Genomic DNA, 13801 nt, shown 5'->3' on the forward strand with positions numbered 1-13801 from the left:
AAACTAGTTCAGCCACTCTGGAAAGCAGTGTGGAGGTTTCTTAAAGAACTGAAAATTGACCTTCCCTACAACCCCGCCATACCACTTCTGGGCATCTACCCTAAACATCATAACCCAAGATATGATAAGGACACCTGCTCAGCTGTTTTTCTCTGCACTATTCACAATAGCCTGGTGATGGAAACAATCCAGTTGCCCTACTACAGATGAATGGATACAGAAAATGTGATATGTATATATATACATCCATATATGTGTATATATGGATATATGTATATATATGTGTGTATATATGAGTGTATACATATATATATATATATACATACATACAATGGAATTCTACATAGCCAACAGACAAGATAAAATAATGGCATTTTCAGGGAAGTGGATGAATCTAGAGCGATTCATGTTGAGTGAGACAAGTCAAGACCAAAGGAACAAAAAGTGCATGGTATCCTTAATATGTGGGCATTAGATCCAAACAGTGCAAGAGCAAGGACTCAATATTTGCATACTCAATGATGCGGACATAGTACGGGAAATATAAACACAACCACACAGACATAAAAACTTATGACTCTATAGACATGTTTTATTACATTGATTAATACTTATCTATAATATACAAACCCTTAGCCTAATCTTGATTATATTCTAAAAATTAAGAACCTGTGATTGTATATAGAGATTCCCTTCTTCTTTTTTTTTTTTGTCATTCCTGGGCTTGAGCTCAGGGCCTGAGCCCTATCCTTGGACTTTCTCAAGGTTAGAGCTCTACCACTTGAGCCTCAGCAACATTTCCGGCTTTTTTTCTATGTATGTGGTACTGAGGAATCAAACCCGGATCTTTGTGCATGCTAGGCAAGCACTCTACCACTAGGCCAAACTCCCGGCCCATGAGATACCCTTCTTGAATACTTGTTTGTTAAATACATCATTTGAAATATGATGTAAATATCAATGTTATAAATTCTCTAATAAAAAACCTTTTCATTTCTAAATGATACTTTTAATACTGGCATGCAAATATACATAAGCACACATACACACATACATGCATTCATACATGTATAAAAATAAACATATATACATTCATATATGTATACATGAATTCATACATACATACCTTAATCAAACGGCCCCTCCTTAACTCTGTCTCTGTCAGTCTGTCTCTCTCTCCCTCTTATTTTTCCCTATTAAAGAAATTTTAAAGCTTTCTCATATTCTAAATGTATATGAACTATTTCAATCATATCCATCATATTTCACTTACTGTGGTAGGCTTTAACATTGGTGCTGATTGAAATAGTTGATTTCTTTTTCCTTTCCCCCAAAATCTCCCACAACTAGTTTTCAGTATGTTTTGTTACGCCATCTTCACACAGAGGATGATGTAAATCACTCTTTATCATTCTATTTCCCTGTTTTTTCTCCTCCATTAACCCACAGAAACATTCATGTTATGTAATTGGATATACAGCATAGATATTTTGCCTAGATATTTCAAATGAAAGAAGAATGAGATATTTAATTTTTGACATGAGTTAAATGTTAACAATTATGTACAAGAAATATATTTTATTAACAGGTTTTCAATGAAAATCATTGAATAGGAAATGAATATACATATTTTGTTTTCTTATAAAGTATTTGTTTCCTCATTCCATTCTATATATACGAAGATAATTGAAGCTAATACTGACAAAATCACAGCTCAATACTTACAATCATTTACTGTATAGTTTTCATGTTCATATGCAGTTAGAAAATGTACATTTAAATTTGTGAATTTAAAATGAAAAATAATGAATGAACAATTATTCCTTAGGTGTTTGTGGTATATAGGTTATTAAAAAGCTTGTGAAGCTTTTTAGTGTTTATATTTTTTACTATATTCAAATATTCTTTTATGGCTTTTCTACTTATGCAGGCTATCTGGATTTTGGTATTTGAAATGTCATAAAATATGATGTAGGAAAATACTTTCAATGCAAAACCTTCAATTATGAAACATAATCATCTTGGCTTGTGTGATTTTATTCTGGGTGTACATATGCAGTTTAAATTTATACATGCATGCACATCACTTGAAATTGTTCTCCATTTTTAAGGGAAGATAATTTTCAAGCCCTTCAAGGAAATAAATACGAATGTTCTTTTACCCAACCCCCTGTTGAAAGATATCAAATCCTAAGCAAATTAAAGAAAGCAAAATTTTTATTGGTTTGTAGCTGTAGCATTTTAAAGCAGGCAAATTCAACTTGCAAATTGGAACCCAGCTGCTGGTTTAAATCAGCTGAAAATGAAATGGGCGCTTCTCATTGAAGTGTTCATTTGATACAGAGGAATATCTTTCCAACAGGAGTAATCTGAACTCAATTTGTGGGGAGGCCTAAAATGGTAAGTCCAGAACAGTGTCTAGATCACAAGAAAACATCAAAAGTACAAAATATGGATTATAAAACATTGAAGTCTCCAGGAGATTAGGCTTTGATAGACTGGGAAGCAATCTAAAAGGAATTTGCTTTTTGTGTTCTGAGTTAAGTGAGGGATGATGGAACAGAGACTCATTTATTTATCCTTTGGCAATGTAGCCTGATTTTCATCAAATCGTCCCTGCTCTCACCTGAGAAGCAAGCCTATCTTTGTTTCTCATGACAGCATAATGGCACATTCATTGAAATGATCTCCTGTTTGTCAAAATCACCACAGTTGCTGAAATTTCAGGTTTAGAAGCCACTGCTTGCTTGAATGGAGAATCATGGGTCATCACCACAAGAAATCCGGAGTTAAAAGTCACCTTAGAGGTCATATTCCTAGGAAAAGACAGAGAGCACACCCAAACCAGCAAAGTTGTTTTTACAACCATGCACACTCATGTATAGAATTCATGGGTTTTTTTTGCCAAGTCAAGGTAACTGACAGGTAGATACTGGCCTAGATGGAAACCCAGATTTGTATCAGATTGTGAAGCCACAAAGAATATTTTCTTCAATGATAAGCAGTCTTTAGTAAAACAATGGATTGACCTTTATTTCAAATGCTCCAACATTTATTCCTCACGTGTGCCCAGAGTGTCATGAAAAGGAAAAGTCCAGTTTTCATGAAAGGCAGCACTCATCTGTAATACTTGAATCCAGCAAAAGGATCAATTCCCAAATAAATTAGGAACTGCTTCCTGGTACACCAATACAGACACAGCACTCTCTCACTATTATCCTTCAATGTATTGATCTCTTTCTTTTCAAGCAAGCTTTCTGCCTTTTCTACTATTTTATCATGTTGAACATTGTCTCTATGAGCACTAAAAACTTCAGGTCTCCCTGTTGTACATTTTAGTCACACAAAAGGCATGAATATACACTCAAGGATGGACCATGGGTTATTTCTCTTAGAGAAGAATAAAAAAAACTTTGCACTTTAGATTGGCCATTATTGCATGTAATTATATGTGTCATTAGGATTTCATGAATGAAGATAGGTAGACTAATAGAAATGAATACGGTAATAGTATATGAAAAATAAATCTTGCAGAACTGAAAGCTGTGTGATTCTGAATGTGTTTCCTTCTGCGGTGCAACAAGCGGTAAAGCCTAATAGACAGAGTGGGCACACAAGTTCATGTATGGCTTTATCCTACCCTGATCTTGTCAACTCTTAAAAACCTCAGTTTCACCATAGGGAACAAATTTTTAAAATATCACATACTTGTTACAGGAAATCATTCATAAGTAGCACGTTAATGAGATCTTCATATAACTGATATTATGAATTCAGTATCATCATGGATCACATATTGACATTTGGTGATCAGGTTTCTCTTGTGCACACCTTCTCTTCTGTTTGCTCCTTCACAGGATCCTAATTTTGTCATAACAAAATCTTGCAAAGAAAAGGATTTGATTTCAGTCCTGTATAGCACAGAAAAAATATGAATCAATGAACTACCTCTCCAACACACTTATATTTTTTAGCTTCCAGTGTTGCTGTGGAATAAAACACCACTTCTCCTCATTAGAGGAATTGCGGGTGTCAGCTTTGCTGAGGAGAGGGTTTGCAGGAGACATATGCCTTTCAACCAGGAAAGAAGGGTCCACAGATTTTCACTGCTGTGATTATGCTTGGAACACAGCCTTTCTTGCACCCATAGCTGTCTTCTAATTGTGCCTTTGTTCCCCAAAATATCTGAAATGGCATTACCAGACATATAGTAATTAATAATCTAGTGATTACTGGTGGCTTGGAGCTTATAGATGATCCAATTCATATCAATAACCACCCAATAATAATTAATTAATTGATGAAATTGAAATTAATGGGAGATTTAATAGACAGTGGCACCAGATATTTTGTTTGTGCTGTTGGTGTAGCAGACGGGATCCCAGCACAGCTTGAGACTTTCAAGATAGAGCCTTGGAATGGCATGACACATGCACGGAGTGATCCTGCAAGAATGTCGGTGCTGCTGAGGGCAGTGGTGGGAAAAGCAGGCGGAGCCTCCGAAGATGATTTGGGGAACAGAGGTCCCCAGCAGCAAAGCGTAACTGTTAAATAAAAATAAACCACACAAAAGCAATGTTCGATTCCTATCGTGCAACCTTTTAGGTCACTTGTGCATAGGGGATGGATCTCTGAGCACTGTGTCCTCCAAGAGAAAAACAGAGGAATAAAAAGAGGAGTTTATATGCAGACAGCATCCACTCACTTTCCAATTAAATCCATGTAAACGTTCCCTTGAAAAGCAGTGGTGAACAATTGGCTACGATTTTATGCCATGAACTTTAATTTCTTCATAGGTAGCCCCAATTGGTTCATATTATAAAAGCTTCCATTGAAGTCCATCGTGGTTTCATTTTCTATGATACACAGAACACATGGTAAAAAGCTAGGAACTTGTAAATAAGTGTATACGTATTGGTCAACACTGTGCTGTGGTAAAGAAAAGAGTGAGTGTGCATGTGAGGGGAACAAATTAGGGAAAATTAAGTTAATATTCTATTTCACAGCTAAAAATACTCAGCATTTTATAGAATTATGTGAAAGGTTTTCATGTATAGTTCTTAGTCCATATCTGCATTGGCTCTGATCCATTTGTGATATGTCTTCTTTCATTTAAATCTAAAGTATTTACCCACATTAATGGATTATTCCTATTTGAATGAAAATGAGGGATTGTCCCTAGATGCTCATATATACTGTACATTGCACATATATGCATGCACATATAACTCCACATCCACTCAGAGAAAGAATTAGAAACATATATAAGTAGGCATTGTGATTGTCTCAAGCGAGGTAATTTTCTTCACTTTTCTTTGCCTTTGACCATAGTATGTATTACCTACTTTTCTCCAGAGATAAATCACAAAGAATCATTTTCACAATGTACTAAAACCTCCTATGTAAGGAATATAACTTCTAGAGATCTCCTCATAGCCATCCTGTATAATATATAGAAGAGAGCAGAATTGATTGCTTGGAGGTAGTATCCCTACAAATAAGTTGTAAAAATTAAGCAAACAAGTTAAAATAATAAATTATTGTAAAATTGCCAGACTTCAATTTCTCAGCCTTTAATCTTTTCTAAATCATTTCACTGACAACACTAAACATCATTTGTGCTTACCCTTTAATTGTTCTGTAAACATTACATTTTTCTCATCAATAAGGTTCAGAATCTTCAGGGTAAGCAATGTTGCTACTCAAAATCACTAAAGTACCGAGTAAGAAACATAACCAAATTCCTGATGACTATCTGTTACTGTAAGTATGGGTTATGTAAAAGCAAAGAGGAAAGAAGGAAGGAAAGGATTCAAAAAGAAAGAGGAAGAACGAAGCAAAGAGAGGAATAAAAGAAAGAAGAGAAAGTCAAGAACGCAATTTTTTCTAAAGTAAAAGCACTAACACATTTTAAAGCCTAGCCAATGAGCTACAGCTTTTTAATTCATTCTAGTATAAAGTAATGTTAACTAATTTAGAAAAAATACATACATAGAGATACACACAAATGCATATGCTATCTGAATATCATATATATGACATATGAATATATATGCTGTATATTAGAATGCTGCAATTTGCAATTTTATCCTAAATATTTAATTAGTAAATTGCTACTACATAAGCATTGTGTACAAACTCTTGCTACTCAATTATTGATATTTAACCAGTGTTTAAAAGGTTTTTGTCCAAGTGATAATTATTTCCTATCATTTATAAAATATATTTTTAAAATAGATAATAAGAAGTCTGATGTAATAAATAAACACTTAGTCCATAAATCAGCTAATGACAAATCTTGATTGAGAAACCAATCCCATTGTGTGTATGTGAGTGTTAGGAGCTTTTAAGGAATTTGCTGTTATCTGTATGCTTGCTTCAAGAGTTCAAAATCTAATGTGGGAGATTAATATTAAATTAGAAATTAGGAAAGAGTTGCAATTTGAATCCAGAGGTAGAACTATGAAAATCAGAATGAATACCACTGAAGAGATGAAGAGATGAAGATTAAATTGTGTCACTCTTCCACTGAGTTCATTTATACAGATGGTTCTAATACTGAGAGACAGCTTAGGTGATGTTGAAGACTTTTTCTCTCCTATCTCTACATAAAACATTCCATTCCAGGGAAAAGCTTCAACATTATGTAGCAACAAACCAACATTACAGAAAATTCTCAAAGATGTTCTACATATAGAAAACCAACACGAATGTAATACAGAGAAAGAAATGGCACATAAACATCATACCATCTAAGTACCACAAGAACTGTCAAGCCTACAGAATGGGAGAAGATCTTCACTAACCATACAATGGACAAAGGCCTCATATCTAAAATATATCAACAGCTCAAAAAATTGAATCAATCCAAAACTAATCTCAAAGAAACAACCATCCCATCAAAAGATGGGCCAAAGACTTAAAGAGAGTCTTCTCCGAAGAAGAAACAAAATTGGCCTATAGATACATGAAGAAATGCTCTACATCTCTGGTCATAAAAGAAATGCAAATCAAAACAACTCTAAGATTCCACCTCACTCCAGTTAGAATGGCCAGGATTAAGAATACTAATAACAACAGATGCTGGAGGGGATGTGGCCAGGAGGGATCACTACTACACTGTTGGTGGGAGTGCAAACTCATTCAACCACTATGGAAAGCAATATGGCAGTGCCTCAAAAGGCTAAACATAGAGCTCCCCTATGACCCAGCAATTCCACTACTTGGCATTTACCCAACTGTCCAGAAACAAGGGCATACTAAATCTACTAGTACAACAATGTTCATTGCAGCATTATTCACCATAGCAAAGATATGGAACCAACCTAGATGTCCCTCAGTTGATGAGTGGATCAACAAGATGTGGTATTTATACACAATGGAATTCTATGCTGCTGTCAGAAAGAATGACATCGCCCCATTTGTTAGGAAATGGAAAGTCTTAGAAAAAAATCATATTAAGTGAAGTAAGCCAGACTCAAAGGAACTTAGGCTCAATGGTTTCCCTCATTTGTCATAATCAGTAGAAACCTCGGGTTCTTGTAGCAGAGATTTGCAATAGAGCAAAACCTTGATACATAAGGCCATACAGTACGACACTAAATGAAAGGACCTCCAGGATATAGAAACAAAAGCCATATAATGAGTGATTGTTGTCCTTAATGTACTATGTTATCTCTCATCTCTTTTGCTGTCCCTTGGTTATCTCATACTGTTACAGTATTTCACTTTGTCTGATATATTGGATATATGCTTATTTGGTTATTAGAAATTAGATAGAGAAGGGGGAAAACAAGATGAGGGTGGGAGGAGGGAAATGGGGACCAAGTACATGAGAAAGGGTATCAATGTATGTGAAGTTATGCACCTTCCATCTGGCGAATGTAATGTAATCGTTCTATTAATTACAATAGAAATACATGAAAAAAGTCATCACCCAAGTTCTGATCACGAGCAGAATCTCTTACCACAGTTTGCAAAGCAACTTTTCTTCACTACTCATTTAAAGAAACCAAAGTCACATTGTGAAAGTCTTACCTACAAGTTTAATGAAATCCTTTTCATGTATTCTTATAGAATCTCCCTGCCTTTAGAACAAACCCTCCAAGTCCTGAACAGAAGGTCAGAGGAACAGAAGCTTTAACCTTGCCATCCAATTTGTCAGTGCTCGCTTGTGTTTCAGCATTTCCAGTCCCTTTTACAGGTTGTGGTTTTCTTTCATGATTCAGAATTCCCTAAAGTGTGCTTATTACTTATCATGTTTCGTATTTGAAGGGCAGGCATTGCTTTTCTCTTTTCTTTCTATAATACAGGATGGTTTCTGAATATAATCTGCATTCCACCTGATGTTGAACGAATAAAATAGTCTGCAATCTAACAAATGTAGAGAGATCACCTTTTACATCATGGATGCAATCCATCACCCTCTCTTACCTGGATGATTGCACCTGATTCCTAACCAGATTGCATGTTTGGAGTCTCAACTCTGTAAATTATTTCCCACTTATACCCTTCCCCCCATTGTAGCACTCTCACAGCACTTTTCCCTACTGAATTAAAAGCAGTGTAATGGCAGAGATTCACAGACTTACTTTTGGTAAAGCTCCTCAGAGCCACAATGGGTGCACACACACTGCTCGGATGTATTTCTAAATGGACTCCATTTAGTCCTGACTATGTGCCTAAAACCAATTCTGGACTCAGGCAAGCTTTCCATTCTGCCTAAAGAAATAAAACTAAGTATTTACATGTAGTAGAATGCACTGTATACTTATCAACTAGAGCGTGTTTAAAATAAATGATCCTGAGGCTGCTACAGAAGGTTGGGGGGATAGAGGTCAGAGAAACTGGCCTGTGTTATGAAACAAGGAAGTTCAAAAGAAAAAGGAAACTTCTGTAACCCAGCCAATCTGAAATTACAGATGATCTCACCCCAAAGTCCTGTCATGCACAGCGATCCCTGGAAAGCCCTACCTTCTATTTCAATCTAAATCACTAACGTGCGTGATGTTCACACACACACACACACACACACACACACACACACACACACACATCTCCCAGGCTCTCTTTGAGCCTCCTGTCTAATCATCCCCACTTAAAAACCACAGTTGACACCATGACCTTTCCTTTGTCCTCCTGTATTACATAACTGCCCCAAGATGAAAAATTTCTAACCTACTTTTAAAAAGGAGAACAGAGTCCTGGGGGATTTGATCATTTCTCTCAGTTTAATGCATATGACATCTCAGAAGTACCTGGCAGAGATGCTGAATCTAAAACAAATGCCTAAGCTCACATGCTTACATAGGAAGATAAGATTATTGTTTCCCATTCATTTATTTTCCCCATTTTTCTTCATTCATTTATTTTCCTTCATAGAATATTGTTGTTGCTATTCTTTATTTAGTCTTGTTTTATTATTGTCTTCCTACCTTATTCTGTGCATAAATCATGGGTGAGTCTAACTTAGATTTATTGCCTGCAAGGCATCTAACTCAATTATCTGGTCCCAGCTGTTATAATGGTTGTTCAGTACTTCTGTAACAAAGGAGATCTTCAAGGGAAGGGTTTGAGTTATCTAAAGCTCTAACTAGGCTATGTATTGAATCTACACTAAGGTTATTTTCTTTTAAAATCCCCCATCATAGCAATAGCAAAATAAGCAGGATTCCAATGACAGTGCCTATACTACCTTACAGGATGTTTTATTGCTGGCAGGACAGTAAATATGGTGTGACCGGATTAAGGAAACAGGGGAAAAGCATTGTACTAATTACTATGTAAAATAATTGACTCAGATATATACTTATTAAAATATATCTTTTATTTTCTCCTTTTAAACATAAAAATAATCTTACTTTACTTCACATTAACATTTATGTTTTAACATACATATGTGTTGATATCATATATGCGATATCAACATATGTATGGATATTCTTAGTAATTGTTTAGAAACCTAAATAGAAATGAAGCTGTTGGGGCTGGGATGTAGCTCAGTGGCAAAGCACTTGCCTAGCAAGTGCAACGTCCTGGGTTCGATCCCCAGTGCCAAAAAAGAAAAAAGACAAAAAAAAAAAAAAAGAAATGAAGCTGTTGTATTACTGAGCAGTTAAGGATTCTTGTAAGTGGGTTGCATTTCTAGTGTTAAGACAGGGGAACTGTCTTAATGCTCTGTAAGACAGATAACTGTATCTCAAAGTCATCAAGAACTGTCATCATGCGAACAGAATTATTGTCAGCCTCGGTGTTCGCAGGAGTCCACATAGTTTCACAAATGCCTTTCTATATCTCAATAAATGTGAGCCTGTCTTATCTTGCGCATCTGCCCTTGATTTTTCTTTAAATTGCTTGCATTAAATAACTGAAATGTTTCAGATTAGAAACTTCCCCACTGGTATTTAGCAATCAAGTCTGCATTTCTAGATTGGGATGGAATGATCCCTCTATCTTTTTTCTTGTCTCTGTTTGAGGCATTGCCTGTTTAGGCCAATGGTTGTGACAACCAAATAGAAGGCTTACTGCCCAATTACTAGAAAAGCTGATTCTCTTCTGTGGAAAATGCAATAGATTATTTCATAACTTTCCCCTCGGAGGCTTTTGCGCAGGTGATGGGTAAAGAATTGTCAACATGAAAACAGAGAAAAAAAACATGTTTTCTTCGGATATGTATGCATGTTTATAAATACTCCATTCTATTAATGTTTATTTTTATTTTCCCTTAAACTTTCAGGATAAATACCCCATCAGCAGAAATTAATATCTGGGCCAATAGCTGCTTTGCATGTCATTAGGGGAAGATGCCCCTTTTATCTGCTGCAATTGTCATCCCAGTGGAATTTTCAGTGTTCAATGCTAATACCTATTTAATACCAGTTCATATTAGTTCCACACAAAATTCAGGAGCATTTAAAGTCTGGGACATACATAACAATTTATTATTTGTATGATACATAATCTATCTTATGTATAATATATATATGTATACTTATATATGGCATATCATACATATATGTTCTAATGTATATTAATGTATACATTGTGTAATATATACATAATTTAATATGTATGAACATGTATATTCAGTGTATTTATTGTGTGTGACTCAAGCCATATGACTCCTTCTGTGTGTCCCCATGTGATTCACATAACAGTTGTTCATATAAGGGCAATACAAAATTTTCATACACACATAGAAGTGAACTATTGCATCCAAATATCATTACTGAAGTGAGGTCTTGATATGGCATCTGTGAGCTCCATCTCCTTCATTTTGCACAAAATCGTGATTCCTGTCAGGGATCGATAGTATACACTCAGGCACTGATGGAAAAATAAATGATAGTTAATGTCAAGCATAGTGGAATAGACCTTCCTTCTCATCACTGACAGTGACAAGGATGGGAAAGGACATTGATTTAACTGGAGTAAAGTATGTCTCCTGACTAAAACTCTGCTGTTTATATACAGGATACTAAGCACTGACGAGATGGATGAGCTGTGACCTCTTCCTGGCAATTTCTGATATTGAACTTTCAGCATGGAGGTTGCAAGTGCTTGGTTGTCTGAACTCATGTTTGGGGCTATGTTCACACCAATCGTGGAAATAACTAAGGGTGCTGATACCATGCAAACTGAATAAATTAAACAGCAGCACAGCTGCTGGCCTTCCTGTCAGCACTGAAATGCTATTAGTAAAGGTGTGATGCTCTGAAACTCACTCCACTGACCTTTCCAGGTGTGTAAATTCCAAGTCACCTGCTGTAATTATATTTGATGGGTGAACAGATATTAGACATGCAGCAATGGAATGCAAATACAGGCAGTGTAGATGTAATACAAAAAGATCTAAGTTCTCAACAGAGTACAATTTGCAGTAACAACGTGAATCATCCAGAATTCAACCAGGTAAATTGGATAATTTATTAGGAAAGTTTGGACAAGTAAAGACATGATAGAGGTATTCTTGGTTATTTTGTAAAAGTCCTAAATCACTATCCATAGCCGAACATATCAAATATGACATCTTCACCAGAGACACTCTGACAACTGCCAGATCTTATATCACCTGTATATAAGAACATACTATGAATATTTTGCCTAGTATTTAGGTATCTGAAAAAAAATAACAAAAAAAGCAAACATTGCCACATACCTGAGATATTTGTAATCTATCTATCTATCTATCTATCTCTCTCTCTATATATATCCAATAACACATACAAAATGGTTATGTTAAATATGGGAAACAAAGACAGATATGAAAGAAATTGTTTTATTGATCATTTCCAGGAGATACATTTATCTCAGTGTCATAAAATATAAGCATTTCATTTTCTTTGTGAAAGAAAGCACCAAGGCCTTTGTAGAATGTAGTCCACTGGAATGTCACTTAATTGTGTTGTAGAAAAGTTTGAATTCTTGATAGGGATATTTCTGTTCTCAATTTTAGAGCATTCCACCCATAAATAATTTACATATCATTTCTCTTTGGATGCAGCAACAAAAAGTATTTATATATATAAGAAAAAAACTCATATAACCCCAATTCCTTAAAATTGCTGATCTTAGCAATTATTGAGAAATATATTTTAAAACATGAATTATATAAAGTATTAATCTTTCTCAAAACTAAAGAAATATTTTAAATATGCTTTAAATTTTTGACTAGAAGTATTGCTTTTCATTCAGTGAGTAATCACTATAAAGTTAATATCTACAAAATTATTAGAAAACCTAGCTTTGTATATATATATATATATGTCTTCATTTTGAGTACATACATGTATATGTACCTATATACATATATATATATATGGAACTTAATGTCTTCCAAAGGAAATACTGTCCCCAAAAGCCATACCTCATTCCACCTGCACAACCCATCTCTACTCTCCTCACTAGGAGGTTATTAATTCATATCAAAAGCAAAATGTGTCTCCACGTCACTCAAAGCCTCCCCACAAGGCAAGATCACTGCCGGACTTTGTTTAGTGGCTAATGCTAATAGATGCTCTACAAATTTAAGAGAGAGATTTCACGTTTCCTAACCAGGTTGCATTTAGACGATAACGCATTATGGGGATAGAAACTAAGAGGAGTTGGAGGAGGTTAGCATCAGTTTGCTAAGAGTGATTCATTTTGTTACTCTGTGTGAGAAGTAAAGTCAACGGGCTTCCATTTTCAAGTCAAGCCATTGACCCAGAGGGAAAAGTTACCAGTAATTTGACCGCATAAGCAACTTGTAAATTATGGCAAAGTTTTTGCAATACAAAATGTACAAAATCAGGAATAATTAAAGTAGGACCAATTAGAAAGAGAATGGACCCCAATAGAATTGTTTTTTAAAAAGAAGAAAAACTGTGTACATGACATAGGCACATATTCAAAAAGTCTTTCCACTGCAAAAGAACAGCGAAGATGTGGAAATAACAAAGTATACTTTTAAGATTCAACCCAGCTCAAGAGGTGCATATATTAAAATTACTCAATAGAAAGCAATGTGCCACAGGCCACCCCCAGGAAAGAATGCACATACTTACTACTCAACCAAGAGCCTGAGGGATGCAACTTGTGCACAGGGTGTAAAATTCTACTTGTCCTAACTTCTGAGTGTGGGCCTGGGAGAACACTGATCTTGGAAGGTCAACCTTAAATTCACATGTTATGCTGTACTTCTTTTCTTAAACTTGGACGGGTATGTTTCTCACAACAGAAGCATAATCAAGATGTCCTACAAGGTGAATGCATACTATGCACAAAAAATAAGTTGGTCAGATAATACTACTTACTCCTCTTA

Source organism: Megascapheus bottae, chromosome 19, assembly GCF_031878675.1.
Source record: "Megascapheus bottae isolate mThoBot1 chromosome 19, mThoBot2.hap1, whole genome shotgun sequence".
Classification (NCBI taxonomy): domain Eukaryota; kingdom Metazoa; phylum Chordata; class Mammalia; order Rodentia; family Geomyidae; genus Megascapheus; species Megascapheus bottae.